At 40.7% G+C, this 17,244-nt stretch overlaps 1 long non-coding RNA gene across 1 annotated transcript in view; it reads right to left on the reverse strand.

The window, feature by feature from the left end:
* LOC128085323 (uncharacterized) overlaps positions 1–17,244 on the reverse strand; it is a 50,639-nt gene that overhangs the window by 17,434 nt on the left and 15,961 nt on the right. The window contains exon 2 of the long non-coding RNA XR_008208898.1: positions 15,905–16,079. This is a non-coding gene — a long non-coding RNA (uncharacterized LOC128085323). The remainder of the gene's footprint in view (positions 1–15,904; positions 16,080–17,244) is intronic.

The raw sequence follows: 17,244 nt of genomic DNA on the forward strand, positions 1-17,244 counted from the left end.
AAGCAAATTCAGCCAGCAGAACAGTTAATGATTATCTGCTAGCAATTGGCTGTAAATATCATCCAACACCTATGGAATTAGTGGTTTCAAACTTCATGTCTACATCATTATGTTTACTTTTATGAGATCTCTAAACTAGAGCGTATCAACCTCTGACAGATGAAATGCGCTGAACACCTGATAAGTCAGAAATCAGATAGCCTCCAAGGAAGAAGAATAAGACCCAGTGATCCGAATTCATTTCATTCTTGTGAAGGCATCATGGAGAGGCACCAAATCCCCAGTTCCAGTGATAAATTCGAGCATCTCCACACAGACCACCTGTTTCCTTTGCCATTTCCAGACCTTCATTTACAATGACTGCCAGCCAGCAGATTAAAGGCTGTAGACTACCCTGTGACTTGGTGGCATTTCTATATCTTCACAAGTTTTCATATTAACAAACTGTTAGCATCAAGCCTTTCAGTATCAATGGCAGGTGATGTTTTGTAGGAATTTAATTCAGAAAACTACCACTGCTCCTTCTGTGTCTGTATGGGATGAAGACAGACATTCTACAGCACAATCCCTCTGCAAATAGGCATCTCTTAATAGCAGTTTTGTTTATGAAACTGAGGTCACGGTATGGCTCTGAATGATCCTACTTCTCCTTTTGTCACAATGTTACAGCTTCACACCCACACATTAAAGAAAGAAAGGTTAAGACAGTATGTCAAAATTACCTGGCAAGGTCATTAAATATGCCAGTAATACCGTCTTTAACAAGAGAACATAAGGCAAAGGCCTTCCTGTTGAAATGGACACATTTACCACTATTTTATCTTAAATTTGCCACCAAATATTCACTATCTAAAAGCTATTTCTCAGTCCTAAAGGCCTAAGAAATTAAGGTAAAATGTGACATAAGAGGAAGCAAATGAGTTATTAGGGAGGACATAAGAAGGACAGAAGCAGTTAGTGATTACTTGGTGAAGGCAGATTTGAATTCTAATTTCATTGACAAGATATGGAGTAGGATTTTCAAAAGCCCTGGGGTGACCTAGAAAACCAAATTCCATTGATTTTTAAGCAATTAGACATTTTTGAAATTCATGCACATAACGACTAAGCAGCATTACAGCCCAGTCCAACCTGCACTGAATTTAACAGTAGAGTTGACTCTATGAAAGATAAATCCAATACTTAGATTTCCTATAGGGTCTGCTGTTTATACATCGGTAGCATCAACCACAACAGAAACTACAACAGATACAAAAGATAAAAATAACACACTACTTGATAGAGCAAATTCTCAGCTACAAAACGCTATCTTCCACCATAGTCACCACTATAAGTTAAGCATTTTTATTAGTGTTGAGATTGGACACCATGCTTGTAAAAATCTGCACCAGTGGAGGTGACCCACTGTTTCACAGATGCTATTATGGTAGATGGTCGCTGCTAGGAAAATGCTGAGCATGCAGCCCATCTTTCATCGACCTGAACAGATGGAAAACAAAAGGTGTCAAATCCAGGCTATTTGGTGGGTGTGTTAGGACAGTGCAGCCAAGATTGGCAATGTGCTCCTCAGTCTTCAAACTGGTATGGAGCCTGGCACTATGAGAGGGAAAAAACAGATATGGAAAGAGCAGTCAAGCACGGTGTGATAGCTCACGCCACAGATGGATGGACCTGTGCAGTGTAAGCCTAACAGTAACATGACAAGAAGGAAAGGGGAGGCAGCCTGAAGAAAAGGAAAGAACTTGGTACAGCATGAAAGAGGCTCTGTGGAAGAATATAGTAAAAGAGGAGAGGCAATTACAGAGGTGGACCTTTCAGATGATTTTGACCGAAGTATTTTTTTCATATGAAGACAGCAGTAACGCATGCTGGAAACTTACTTTCTAATTAATCAAAACAATAAATGAAAGGACAAGACTTTAAATGTTATAAATGTTTTGCTTGGAAATCATCAGGACGTATACATCAACTTTCAGTGGAACTATATAGATGTTTTATACAGGGATAAGAAGAATAATCCTTGCAGATGCTCTCAAGGGATGGTTGCTGACATGGAAAACTATTTTCCCCAATCAAACTTTTATTTTTAATCTGAGATGAAGGATCTAAGTCATTTAAGGGTTTTTCTGTTTACCCCTCAAGCTTCCTGGAGGCAAGAAAGAAGCCTCTGTGATCAATAGTATCAAATGATATGAAGAAGCATAGAGCAATACATAACGAAAGTACTCTTTTTTAAAACAGAGATCATCTTTTAGGTAAGAAGTCCCTTTCTACACCATAGCCTATAATTAGTCAAACACACCAATCTTCCACAGTGGTAGAAGATAAAAAGACCTGGTTTACTGGAGTTCTTAGTAAATGGCAATAAAGCTGCAGGTCGTACCTTGAGCAAAATTTGGAATTGTTGGGTTGCTACAAGTATCAGCTAGTAATAATAATTAAAGTGCCTGTATTTCATCCTGTATTCCCTGTACTACCAGCTTTTTTTCAATGCAGTCATGACAATGTCTTTCCAGAACTGAATGTAAGGGGTAAAACTCATTAACACCCAGCATCTAGAGCATATACTATCCAACTTCAAAAAATTCTGTACCTCACTACTTCAGATACTTCCACTGAAATCACTTGCACTCTATTTTAGTCTCCTATCACCTCACTTTCCTCCCTTAAAAAGATATACATCCTTTATCCTAAGAAATTTGACAGGACAATAGACAGGATTCTTCCTCCTCACAAATAAAAGCTATCATTTTCTGTCAACTCAGTGATAAACTCTGGTTAAAATTTTATATCTAAAATTTCATGACTTTAAACTTTGGAAGACAAATGATTCAAGGAGGCTGCTCAAAAATCGAGAAAACAAGAGCATCCAGGTACTCAAAAACAAAGGCTCTTACTTTAAAACTGTCTGCTAAGTCCGTGAGAAGTCCAATTTAAAATGAAATCATAAGCCCAATTGCACTGACAATTGTAGGAGCAGCAGAACATCTGGCCTATACTGTCGAACCAGAAATCTATAATTAACAAAGTGTTTTTTAAGAGTTGACTCGAAAGCTGTCGAGTTTGCAACTGATTTCTACTAGTCTGAAACCGAGGAGAAATGAAAACTGCTACAAAGGCATGACTTTCGTTTCTCTTTCTGTATATATTTGATTTGCGAGATGTTTTCAAACCATAAAAAGATGGCTTTGTAAACAGAAGATGTAATATGATCCTGAAAAAGAGGCAATTCCTTGCCTTCACAAAGCAGAGCTCAGATGGTAAAAGAAACGAAGGAAAAACTAAGACAATAGTGACAGATTTTCATAGAGACATTTCAAAATGTTGACATTCAAAGTAAATTCAAAGAGATTAAATGCCTTTGAGTAGTTAAGAAACAAATCACATAGATCTGTCATCGGCATAACACTGGAAGCTGAAACTAAAACCATCCTGATAACTGAAAATAACAGGAGGAGAATGCTCCATAGAACTGAGGCCACATCCACCAACAGAAAATAAGATGACTAATTTTGATTAGATGTCAATTTTAAGGAGTCAGACAGCTAAGTGTGCTATGACAGAAGTCAAGATGTCAGTGAGGACACACCGGTACCCTGTGGTCATTAGGACAATTTAGGTTGACTGTCTCTCCCTGTGCTGAAACACATTGAAGTACCACAGTCTCCTACACAAATGTTACAACATAGCACTTCCTTTAAAAAAAAGTCAGATATTCCTTATTTTTCTGCTTCCATTCCGTCACTGTTGGCACCCCTAATTGTCTTTTCAGCCTTTTCTCTCACAAATATTCCTATTTCCTCCCATGTCTGTTTGTACCTGGCAGCACTGGAAAAACAAGTAACAAATGGACAAGAGCAATACACACTTCAACAGGAAGACAATCAAGTGCCAAAACCAGTCCTGTGCTCAGCTTTTAAAGTATTTTCCTTCCTGCAAGCAATTTCTAGGATATTTACCTTGCAGTAAAGATTGCTTTGTCCAAGTCTTCTAGACAGACTTTACATTTGTCGTCTTGTTATTGAGAACAATGTGTCTTATTTCACATTTCCCAGTAATAAATTTAATTTGCCATGTGTCAGCTCAATTATTGAGCTGATCTAAGGCATGATGAATATTTCTTGCCACTCATTTTGTGCTCAGTATGCATCATAATTTAGTATCATCAGCAAATACAGTGAGATTACAGTGGGTTCTTCTAGCTAGGTAATTTATTTAAAATCAAACTATGAATTCGGGAATTAAACACTCTCAGCTCTTCCCTTTTGGGGACTAAAGATCCCTCAGCAGAGAAAATTCATTTTCTCCCATGTATTACTATACTATGTCCTTCTCAGCCCCTGTTAGGTTCATCTTCAGAAGCAGCCTGTCATGTAGATCCTTATCAGAGATTTTCTGAAAACCTAGATAAAATATGTCATATGCACTGCAATTATCTACTTTATAACTCCTAAGCTCATTAAAGAGGTCAATTAGTCATTATTGCCTTTTTTAAACCCCTCTGGCAGCCTCAGGTTAGGCTTTGGCTCCTTAATGCAGGCAGTACTCAAACTGAGCAAGTGCTCCCAGGAGCCGAGCACTTCTGCAGTCAGAGCTGAGTACCAGCACTTTTAGAGGGGGAAAAAAGGGAAAAAGAAAAGGAAGGTAACTGCCCACTGTTCCACTCACGTATTAAATATTGATGAAAAGGCTGAGAGATGGAAATGTAACGAAATAACATCTGAGAGAAAAAGGAAAAAAAAAACACAGAGAGAACAGGGGGGAAAGTGGGATGCGAATACTGCAGAGCACTTTTGCAAGCAGAAGCTGAAATTAGCAGGGGGGTTATCTATTTGTAAGCAGAACAAATACAATTAGATGGTCCCCCTGCTAATTTTGGCTTCTGGTTGCATAAGTGCACTGCGGTGCACATACCTTCCTTACCATTTCCTCCTGTTCTGTGCTTTCCAGGTGATATCTACAAAGCAGCAAAGGAGGAATGCCTCCATTTTGAGCACTGACTGTGAGCTCCTGTCCAGGATGCCTCCCACCAGTTTGTTAGGAAAACGAGCACACAGATTTTGGACTACTATCAAGAAAACCTTCCTCCCAGCCCTGTTGCAGGACAGTGCATTGCTGGAATAAGCAAGCATTCCAAAAATCTCATGGGTGCCTTGCTCTTTCCCCACTGGCCCACTCTGGTTTCCTTGTGGGTCACAAACAAGGCCACATACACACCTTTAAAGATGGGGGAAAAAAACCAGCTCAGTAAGGAGGACAGAAGGGGGAAGTGTGCCCCAGTCCCACCTGAAACTCAGCCTAAGACCGTTCTGCAGATCATGTCTTCCCTTTCGACCACAAACCCGCTCCCAGCTCACCACTGTGATATTCTTTCTGCCATTGCTGCGGTGCAAATTGGAGGAGAAAAATGAAATGGAATAAGAGAATGAAAGAAGGCTATTCCTGCCTCAATCTCATTATCTCCACTGAAAAAAATGAGCAATCATGGCAGTGAGAAACAAAATCTCTAAGGAGTGCTCACTCCAGGCAGAGAAAGCAACAATAGGGGGGGAGAGAACATTAATATGTGCTTTTCAGCCAACTGTGTTCAAATTTACTACTGGACTCTATCTTACTGTTATTAATTTAGAAGTGTTTCTACTTTACTCTGTAATTTGTCCTCTACCTTTTACTGAATTAGATTTCTATTTTCCTCTTCCATTCTTTTTTCTTAGTTTTGTTTGTCAGTGTTACAGATGATCACATTTGCAAGTTTGCTTTATCTATATTTCACAGTTGCAATCTGGGCTGTCCACTATCTTATTACTGTGTGATAAGTGATATCTGCTACGACTGCATATGAACTCGTTCCTCTCTGTTCCTTTCATATCCCTTCAAAGTTGGTTCATCTGAAATAACAAATTGTTTTCTTGCACCTGGCAATTATTATTTTGGGCTTAACAGTTTTGATTTCTAAGTTAATTTAATATATAATCTTATCATAGTTACTCATAGACCAGGACTCTATTAAGTCAAGTTTATTTTTATTTTCTTTGCTATTAATTGCAGCCTCGTTGGAATGCACGTACATTGGCATGGACATCATTTACTAACATCCACATCTTATGTGCCTCTCAGTTAATGAGGACAACTGCTACACAGAGGCAAGTAACTCACACTAATAGTTCTGATAGCACCTTCTGTGTTTTATAGTTGTGTTTTATAGTTTTGCAGTTAGGTTAACAGCAAAGATTTCCATATAGAAAAAGCCAGTCTAGCACTATGACAAGTTAATTTACTTATTAATATCTTAATATTAGCGATGTACTGGGTTCATTTTTTTCTTTCCAGGCTCTTCTGCTACTTATGGGCCTGATTCTCCCATGGAACTTGATAATCATGCTGAATCCTGTGAAAAGCCAGAGGGGTCTTCTCAGAAGCAGGGTTAGGTTAATTTGTAGCCAGCCAAACACACAAACAGTAGAGTTAGAATAAGCAACAGAATTCAAATTCTCTTTCAGTGCTTCCCAAACTGGACATGTTGGGAACCTTGGTTCCAAATGACCTAAGATGCACTGCATTTATTATTCGTGTTAAAAATCCCTGCTGGCCTACAGCTGAAAGGAAGAGTAGATGCTGAGAGATCAATAGTGAAATATAGGAAGCCATTTCCATGGTATCACCAGTAAACAATAAGCATGTGAACAAACAGGTAAGACAGTAAATTACAAGGAACAAGTTGATGATGCTGCAAGAGAAGACGCAGGAGGAAGCTTCTACCTTATGACTGAGCAAATAGCACAGCCGCAGGGAAGTGAAATAGTCTGTGCAATTGACCCCACATATCAACTAGAAAATATTTTATTTCCTTTGACGTATTTAGAAGTCACCCTGTTTGTGATGGCATAGAATTGGTTCTGGTGGTTGTGAGTGTATGCTAATATTCTCCTCTGCTCATAAATGTAATCATAAAAATCAGTTAATGTAATCTGAGGCCACCATGGAAAAGAGTACTTGAAGATCTCCACAGCAGAACTATGACTAATTAAAAATGTTTCAGTACTCAGCCCTTTAGACTCAGAAGTGCTCAGATTTGCATCTCCGGCATATTAAACCCAGTGGTATTCTCTAGCAAAATCCTAAGTCTGGGAATAAATATCCTGTTCTACCAGCTGAATGCCATCATACGTGCAGTGCAGCCCATGCCAGGACCAGAGGCATTAAAGGAAAGTGCTATGTAAATCAAATGTGGGCTCACCTGCTAGGCAGCATATGTTTCACTACTGTCAAACCCAAGGGCTCTGTAAAGAATGGAGGTAGATGCTTATTTCACCATCTGAACCTTTTGCACAGATCGTGTCACAGCGTCCACATCACCAGACAGCTCTGTTGGGAAACGCAGCACCCTCTTTAACACCAGTTTGCCAGCAATCTGAGACTTGCTGGGAGTGGTTTTCTTCCACGCCTGGCAGTCTTGGCTATCTTCAGCTCTCCTGAAGTGACATGCTGGAATCCCCCCTGTGTGTACCTACCTGGAGATACGTGAGGTTCAGTGAGTTGTAAACTTTCACAACTGATTTACATGTTCCAGGTTTTAATACCCTCTCAATTCTTAAAAAGGATGAAGCAGGACAGTCCTTAGCTGCATTTGACTGAGATTATTCTCGACATGGCCTATTTTTCATGGTAGTCATTTATTGTACTTGGCAATTAGCTATACGGCTTTTTTCATTGATTTTTCTTTCTGAATGTACTTCCATTCCCTACATGCTGGATGTGGTGTTTAGTGACATCACTTTTGTTTATTCTGCAGTCTGGCATATTTGATAATTCATTCATTTCTTCACATGACATAAATTGGCAGTGAATAAACTAAGGTTGGAAATAAAATGGTTTTGGCTGTCATAGGATGGATAAAAGCTCTGGAAAGGCTGCCCAGTAATAGGAATACTGAGGGCCAAAAACCCAACTGCTTTTTAGATGAAGCTTAATCAGTTTCTGAAAGGGTTTATAAAACCGAACAAATTGGCTCTGATAATGAGGAAATGGGTCCCAAAATACAGAATGCCTTTTCCAGGCATATAAGGGATGAGTGTGCACATGTAAGATGATTCATTGTCACACAATATCACAGCATTATGTGTATGTGCACAAAAGAATAAAATAAAATTAATCATAGTTTACTACTTGTAGACCTTTTTTTTCATTCCCTGGAAAGGCCAGCTCTAACTCTGAACCACTATTGTTTCTGTGGCGGAAGTGTGACTCTTAAAAAAGCAAGGGATACATGCAGCCAATTCTTGATGCAGTGGGTAAGTACAGTTTCTATGTCTGCACATGTTAGCAGGCAACCAGATCCTAATTTCACAATACTTTTCACAAAGATCAGACATCACCATACATGCTTTTTTGGGCACTCGGTTGCAAACTTGCTGTTTGATAACCAAGCTGTCTGTTTTCAGGTTTCGTATTTGTCTGGAGACAGATTTTGGAAGGTTGTCAGATGCACCTAACTGTAACACAGTCAGACTAGAAGCAGTGAAGGAAATGCATGCAGAGCAAGCATTCCAGCTTCAACTTATTATTCAAATCCTGATGACAGATTGCCTTCAACAAGAAATAGACATTAGTGAAGATGTGGGAAAAGCTCAATAGCAAGATCCGGTCATATAACCATTCCCTTTGCAGTCAAGAGCTCCAGCAAGACACTGTGTGCAACCACATCTGTGTGAAGAGCAAACATGCAAAGCAACTTCAGAGACCCCACCATCTCCCTGTGGCTCACACACACCTCACCGTAGACACAGGGAGAGGGCTGATGCCTGAGGACCCTTTTTATCCACCAGCTCCTTTCTTCTCCTATGCCCTCTGAACCTCCTTCCAGCTTAGCTTGCAGCCATGGACCTATGATCTCTTTACTTGGCTGGTGACAAATTTCAGTCCTTTCGGTGCATTCTTCAGTTTCTCTGCATTTCTAACAGTACTGGAGATGGATGGGAACTACAGTAACACAGAAAAGTACCATTCAAAATGCAAGTCAGCTCAGCAGCTGAGTCTCATAACATCCACACCTATAACCTAGATTATATCTGCAGCCCTTATGCTGTGGTCTTGTACAGTGCAAGACAATCAGTTCCGGGGCAGCTGCCAAAATCCCCTGAAGTGCCTCGGCCCAGAACCCTGTGCCTCACACAGGAAGCTAAAAGAGAAAGGAAAAACTCTGCTCTGCAGCCATGATGACAGCAGATACGTTGGTTGTGACCATTTGAGAACAGTCCCATCACATTCACTGTATTTCAGTGGGAAGGTGAAAGGCAAACTCTCGTGCAATAAGCACAAGAGTTTTTAAGACATTTTAAGAGTTGTTCTGATATTACCATGGCTGGGACTACCCCAGACCCCACATAGTGGGAAAATCTTTGAAGGTTGTATCTGTACCATAAATCGTCTTAAAACTTTTTCAGACACTTCCCTGAATGGTCCCAAGCAAAACAGGTTGGAGCTGACCTTTGTTGCTTCTGGCAGAGGGTTCAATGAGAATGTAACCATCCAACTCCACTTGCCAGAGAGCCTACAGATATTAAAAACACTGGATCACACAGGACTGAAGATAGACTTGAAAAATCAATTTAACAACAAACAGGTGCTTATCCCTATTTTAGGTCAACCTATAACACCAGGTCTCAAAGAAAACTAGTGTAAGTAAAGACGTCAAAGCAACATTACTTGCAGTCTCAGTTTAGTTAATCACATTACTTTTAAATATTTAATGTCGGAAGTGTGAGGAAAATGCAGAAATTGAATTGAAACCTGATGTCAAGACATGACAATTCCAGTAACGCAGTGTGTTTACATGATGGACTACTAATAAAATGCTTTATATAATCAGATGCACAATAAAAATGCCTGTAAGTAGCTTGTCATGTATTAGATGAAATGTGGAGTATTATTTGGCATCAAAACCAGCTGCTATTCCTTCAGCATCCATCCCACTTGCAGTAGTTTTAGAGATCAACGCAAAGACATAATAGAGAAGAGAAAGAAGAGAATGATAAAGATATGAAAAATGCCTGTTTAATTATGCTCCAGATTTTATCTCTGTCTCGTATCAGCTCTCTCCCTTTCCTCTCCAAGAGAAATAACTGGCATGTGCAGGATTCTGAAAGTAGATTGACACAAAGGAAGAGAATTGGCCATGTCTCCTGGCATTAATCTCCCTTCACAACAGCCTGTGATTGAGTCAGAGCTATTATTCTCACTTTCAGGTCTGAGTCACTATCAAAAAGGACGCTATTTCTCCAGCATCCTTTCCAGCAGGGATATACACTGTCTGGCAGAGATGGTATAGAGCACTTTTAGTCCTACAGAATTTGCTCTGGCTCTTGATTTTGACCTATTCACAGCTCATTTGATGAAAACACAAAAACAAAAGGAGGACAAGGAAATAATATTGCTGTTTCAATTTCCTCATCATACTACTTTCTTACATCCGTCTCCTTTAGTTTACCCCCTTGACAGCATCTAAAATGCTATCTTCCTCTGTCACTGTAACCACATTGTTTCTTGAAAACCTCTCTCCATTAAATTTTAACTCATCTCCCCTACTCCTTACGTACAAAAAACCTCAACTCCCATTGCAGCTTCTCTGTTCCTTCGCCTTGTGCTTACACGCATCTGAGAAGATCAAGTGGAATCCTTATTCTCCTCTGAACTTGAGATCAGGCCACCTGAAATACCTGCTCTGACTGTTCACACTTGCAGTCACCCCACAGCCCTGCTGCCGAGCTCAGCATAGGGCACCTGGTGCTCTGAAACATCAGTTCTCACCTTGCACATTGTGTCTCGCCTTGCACATCATATCTGCTTCCTGCCCTCAGCTTCACCTCAGCAAAGTCCAGCACCCCACCTCAATGACAAACAGAAGCAAGAACAGCCCTGCATAGGAAGAAGAAAAACCCAGAACCACAACGACCTGCACAGGTGAAGAAATGGTACAACGCCTGCATCCCTGACCCTGGCTTTAAAGTTCCAGTCTTTATTTCCCCTCCAGCTCTTTCCTAAGGTGACTATGGAGCTTTTTATTTGGGTGGGGAAATGGAAGAGTCTTACTCTGGGTGGAGTACTTGCTCCCTAAATTTTCCCAGCGAACGCAGATGGGATTTGGTGCACCCAGGAACGAGAGCGGGCACCTTTCAGCCTTCCTCCAGTGTCACGCTCATACCAGCAAGGAGATCTGATTCTAGCAATTACTTCTGGTCTGCTCTGCTCTGAAGCTAAGAAACATCCTCCCTTTATCTTATTTCATGCTCTTCACTACAGAACCTGAGTGCTTTCCTCAGCCAAATTTCTCAGCTCACCACCTGCTTTCCCTGCAAACACCTGTGGAGATCTGAAGGCAGAACCGTGTCTGTTGCTGCAGTTATGAAAATAATGTAGGACTCACATCATGCTACCCTTATGCTTAGACCCTCTTTCATCAAGCAGCATTACTGAATCATTTTATTGAACTCTTTTCAGGATCTGTTCCAATTTCTTCTACATTTTGAACCACAGATATTAGGTGTGACCCGGTGTGGGTCTGGCTGGCAGATGCATTTAGTCCGGATGAGACCAGGCTGAAACTGCTCTATGGTCCACCCAGCATTCATGGGAGAGTATTACATGCAGGAGATCGCAGTGCTTCTATTAGCAAAAGGATACCCTGCCAGCACACCTGGCTGCTGCTCCCCAGGGCACCTACCCTGAGCCCTGCTATCTCAGCAGGAAAGATCCTGATGCTTCAGAATGGGTCCTTTCTAGGAGACTTTGGATGGAACCATTTCTGTACGTTAGGAGCCGAGAAGATGTCACCTATTTGTTGTTACTGTTGTTTGTTTGTTTTCGCCTTACCTAAAGCTCTTTTCTTTCATCATTTCCTGTCATCTGAAAAAAAGCTCAGATACATTTTTGTGTCTGGACAAATCTCAGAGCCATCACTTAATCCTTCATCCAACATCACACTTTGCTTAAGTGACTTTACAGAACTAAGCCTATATGGAACTGACTGTAGTATTTTACACTCGCTGTGAAATATTCTTCCCCTATGTGACACCAACTAGTCTTGAAATGCTGTAAAAATGCTGACAGAAGAAATACCAGAGAATGGTTTTAAAAAGCTTGTGAAGGATCAGTAGGTCCAGAGGTGGTTTTTTGTTTTTTTTTTTTCAGCATAGGAACAGCTAGGGGACATTCAAAACCAAACGGAAAAAAATCCTAGAGGACACAAAAGATTTAGTGCATTTCAGGGAGTCACCAACATGAAAGGTAGCATATTTTGGTGGAGGCTGGAGGGGACAGGATCTGATGGACAGTATGTCAGCCCCACAGTGGTAACAGGGCGGGGGGGCAGGCAGCACTGCTGGAACAAAGGGAAAGCAATGAAATGAGAAAGGTAAATGAAGCGAAGTGTAGCATCAGGCAGAGGCCCCAACATCACAAACACAGTCACAGTGTACAGTCTCATAGATCCCCCGAGTTTTACATTGAAGAGAAGTGACAAAATCATCAGGAGAGAAATGAGAATGACCAGCAGAAGCCTGAGGAGGAACAGTGTGAGAAGAGAGTCAAAAACACTAAAGAGCTGCCTGAGGTTAGTGCTACTGGACTATGATTTATGAAGGGATACATTCAGAACTGCCTCAAAGGTTAAATGTGAGCTTGGACAAGAGCATGAGAAAAGAAAATCTTTAAGAGACCACGATATAGGCAAGATACATTGCACACATAGCTCAGCTATCGCAGCTGAATCCCTGAACGGCAGCTCTTTGCCTGACCGTCCTCGAGTGGCATTTTCTTTATGCCTTTGTCATTTGAACCCAGACATCTCCACTGCTACAGCATCTGAAACACAAAAAGGAAGGAGCCCAGAAATAAGGCTTGCGGAAGGCTCATTAAAATCATACTAGCCTTTCAGGATTTGGATTTCAAATGTAAGCACTAGTCCACATATGTGCTTGCAGCATAGATTCATGTAGGCACACATAGAAACATCTCGATTAGGTTGCATATTCTGCTGCTCATCAGATCTCTTTAAGTACTGTTTAGCTGTGTTTTAAAGCTTTTTTTCTCACTAATCTAGATACAAATGAAAGTAATTTATGCAAACGTCTCCCACGGTGGCTTTGGAGACCAAATTGGTACTTCTCACCTCTCAAAGAGTCATGGTAGAGTTGCATTTCTAACAAGCGACTCTCGTTTGGGTTTTCCCATGTCCTTTCTGCATTCTGGAAGAAGCCATCTGCCTTTCAAAACAAGTGGTTCCACTCTTTCCTTCCCAGACCCACAAGCCACATTCTCCCTTTGCATTTGTCCACCTACAGATTGCAGTACGGACCTCCTGAGGGGTGGAATTTGTGGCCAGTTAATTTCATTCTGCTCCATCTATAATTATGGGTATTAATCTGCTTTAGATTTGAAACATATAGACATTTTTCGCTCAGCATTGTTACATCTTTAATTACGACCTTAGGTTCAGGTGGTATAATTTTACTTCAGAGATATGCCAGAACACAAGTACTGACATCTCCAGGTTTCCTAGAAATTGCAGGGATCATAGAAATTTAACTTGATAATTACCTCAGTATTTCAAGTCAGACAATCACCTATAAAATAATTACGGGTTGTTGTTTATCCAAATTCACTTTGCTACTAGGTTACTGCAGGTTACAATATATGATGCCTCACAGAAATAGAGGTAGAAATGTATAACGTACCCAAATGCAAGGCTGTTCAACCGGACGTACAAAGAGTGCCAAAAGACAAAGAGAGGCACCTCTTTTCCAACACATAAATGCATAAAACAGTAAACACCACATTTTCAGTTAAGGGATATTCAGAATTCTTTGCTACTGTCTCTTTAGCCACAGAAATCTCTTTCCCCAGGAGACTTCCAAATGTGCAAGGATCACAATGGCACGAATAGGAGTAAAAATATCCTTCACATTCTTCTTGCATTAAATGTTCAATAACTGGCCCCGTATAATCTCTCTTCTTACACTAACAGAAGCAGCCTCAGCCAGCATTTCATCATGCTTCTTGTCACAATTATGGTGACTTAAACTATGAACTGCTACTTGCTAGAGTTTCTTTCTTCAGTGTTGAAAAAAAAGCAATTAACAAAGTCCAAAAGGTCCAAAATATTTTAATATCTCATAATTTGATTAGATTTTGTGTTTGTTTGCTTGTGTGTGCTTTTTGTTTGTTTGTTTGTTTGTTTTTCTCCTCAAAAAGCCAATGTTTTTGTGTTACCTCTTGCATGTAAAGATGGAGAAAAAAATTATTTGGCATGAATTCCGTCATGTTGATTCTTCTGGGTTCTCAAATATTATGATCCATGGAAAGTCTGGATTCATGCTTACTTCTACTCTTCATTAAGTCAGTTGTAGTTGAATTGCTGGTAGGGCAGGCTGCTGATACAGTAGGTGGGCATGCTGAATAAAATACATACCACAGCTGTACCTGCACTTGTCAGAGAGCCAAGCTGCTTTATGCCAGTCTGTTCTCCACTGCTTCCTGGTCATAGCCCATCTGTTTCTGAATTCATAAAATGCTGAAGAACACAAATATCTGAACCTATTATAGATAACATGCTTCCATTAAATTCTGATTGTGGGGCTGTGCTTAACAGACTAAAATTGGTAATGCATCTCTTTCAGATTTGTCAATAAATTGGACACCCACTCATAGATATTTCAGTTGAATTCAAAGGCTTTTCTGTGTAGGGACTTTGACACATGGTGCACCTGGCCAATAGTCTTGCAGTTGTGAACAAAATCAGAACTAAAAATAACTATCAAACCAGAGTACGGAAGGCTACTGAGACAGATTAGATAAAAACCTACGTATAGGGAGAGGTCCCACAGTAGGAGTACTTACAGGTGAAGCAAGCCAGACAGGTATTAACCTGAAGCTTACCAATAGCTTAAAAGACTGCATCACCCTTCAGTTGGATTCAATAATGATAGGGCAGACAAAGACGATGGAATTAATCACACCTTACCTTGTACATATAATCTTTGCACTGGGGGTGAAACGCTCAACTTTGCAAGGTCATTTCCACAAAAACTAAGAATTAGAGGAACTCAGCAGGCTGTCAATAACTGATTTAATAGGAACAGACTTTAAACAGGAAAAGTAGGTGAAGGATCTATCCCCAGGAAATTTGCTGAGAATACCTACAGCACCTATGATTAAACTATCTGTCCTCTGGATGTCATCATTGCTCTTTTTATATGCTGTTGGTTAAAGGTGTATTTATGTAGAAAATAACTGTAGCCCTAAGGAAGCTGGCTTGGGTGCATCATTTTTGGTAGCTCAGTGCATTTCTAATTAGAATTGAATACACAAGAGTGCGGTCCAGATCATTACTATTTATGATAATCTACAATGAACCATTTTCTATAATGTAATGCAAAAAAGGACCCCCTGTGCACATTTCATTTGATGTGAATTCACATCTCTGCTTCAAGAAGCACTTTATGCCTCTTCACAAAAAATTTCCATCTTTCCATATGTGCAGCTGAGACATAGCTGCCAGTCAGCAGTCCTGTTTGCAGTATTTGCAAAATCTTTCCTTTAACATGGAATCAGAAGTTCACATTTCAAAAAGAGGGCTCTTGGTTTCTCCAAAAAAAGGAAAGCCCCATTACCAGCAATGTGTCAGAGCAGAAAGGAAACATTTAGAACACACTTAGAACAGACTGTGACAAGGTCAACCCTGAAAAATTTGGTGGAGAACACAGCAAAGCGGGGCACTGCAGATATTCACCCTATTTCCACGAGAGCTGTTATAAGATATAACAGTGAAAGAGTTCAAATAGAAGCAAATCCTAAGCTAAATCGTTCTTTCAGCAAGAGGCATAAGGTTGATTTCTGATCTTCTCAGTACCTTTCCAGTCCAGATGAATCCCAAGACAAGAAGGGGCTCAATGTCCTGGTGCTGTTGAGTCCACTGGCAGGTGGTGCAGACCAAGCTGGCCTCAGCTCACTGGTTGAGGAGGCTGTCATCTGGGTACTTCTCCTGAGCTGTGCCAAATCATTTTTGGCTGCTGTCAGCATCCCTCCTGAAACAGCAGAAACAGCGTCAATTTTAGCAGCTTAGGGAACGCTCTGGAAATCTTTGAAACATAAGTATGATCTCCTTCTCCCTTCTGTATGGTCATTGCACACTGAGCGTTATCAGAGAGCTACAATGCATCAAAAATAATAAAAACATCACTTTTTTGCAGAGGAATTATCGTTGAACTTTGTGAGAGAGAAGCTGCCCAAGTGGTATAAGATAATGCTCAACATATTCCTTCCTAGCAACAAGCATTCTCCTCTCACAAGATCAGCCTGAGTCGCAGTTTGCACTGGAGCAGAGGGACAGGGGTCCAGCTTCATCCAAAGATTAGTTAGGTGTCATTCAGGAAATTGCTTATGCTTAGGTCTGCAGAAAGCAACTGAACTGAACTTTGTGAGACAGAGAGATGGTTTTGTGCCAAGACTCTGAGCTCCTGGTCAGCCAAGCAAAGAGGCACTTAGAGCCTGTTAGTTTCCCACATGCCTATGATGTCGTGGGGAACAGCCACAAGCTCGTACTATCAGCAGGGCTGAACAACTCAGCATATTTTTAATGTCTCAGCCCCAAGAGAATCATGCAATTTGGTAAGTCACAGGTAGAGCAGAATCTTTTAGGTGAGCTAACTGGGCAAATTCCTAAAAATGGATACTGGACTTTCCTAGGAGGAGGTGGAGAGTTTTCTCAGCCTTTTACATAGGAGCTCAGCAGGAAGCATACCAAATTCTGAGGAAAAAGGCTATTTCCAGGTGTTCTTATTTCCAGCTAAGCTGAAACAGAGCAGCAGGTCACAGAAGAAGAAAAAAATGGCTGGATTCTCCTCTCCCAGCGAAGGGCCCCAGCCATGAGAAAAATCAAAGTGTTGTGCCCTTGTTCTGAGTCTTTTAAGCTCAGTTAACCCTTTTCATTTAACGCAAGCAGAGAAGCTTAAAAAGTTTCCTTCCCCATATTCCAATATCCTCTAAGTGGAAGCAGGGCACTGCCCTTGCCTTCTTTTTTTTGGAAGGACGTCTGCTTGGTTCGTTTTTTTAAAAAGATGTGTATACTTTGCCTGCTTTCATGACAAGTTCCCTATTGCCAGTCTAAATACTACAGAGTGTACCTACTGTCTTGCTGAAATGCTGCTCTGCATTCAGCTTGCTAGGGTATTATGCATCTTCCAGCAAGGC

Source organism: Tympanuchus pallidicinctus, unplaced genomic scaffold (assembly GCF_026119805.1).
Source record: "Tympanuchus pallidicinctus isolate F22 unplaced genomic scaffold, pur_lepc_1.0 scaffold3, whole genome shotgun sequence".
NCBI lineage: Eukaryota > Metazoa > Chordata > Aves > Galliformes > Phasianidae > Tympanuchus > Tympanuchus pallidicinctus.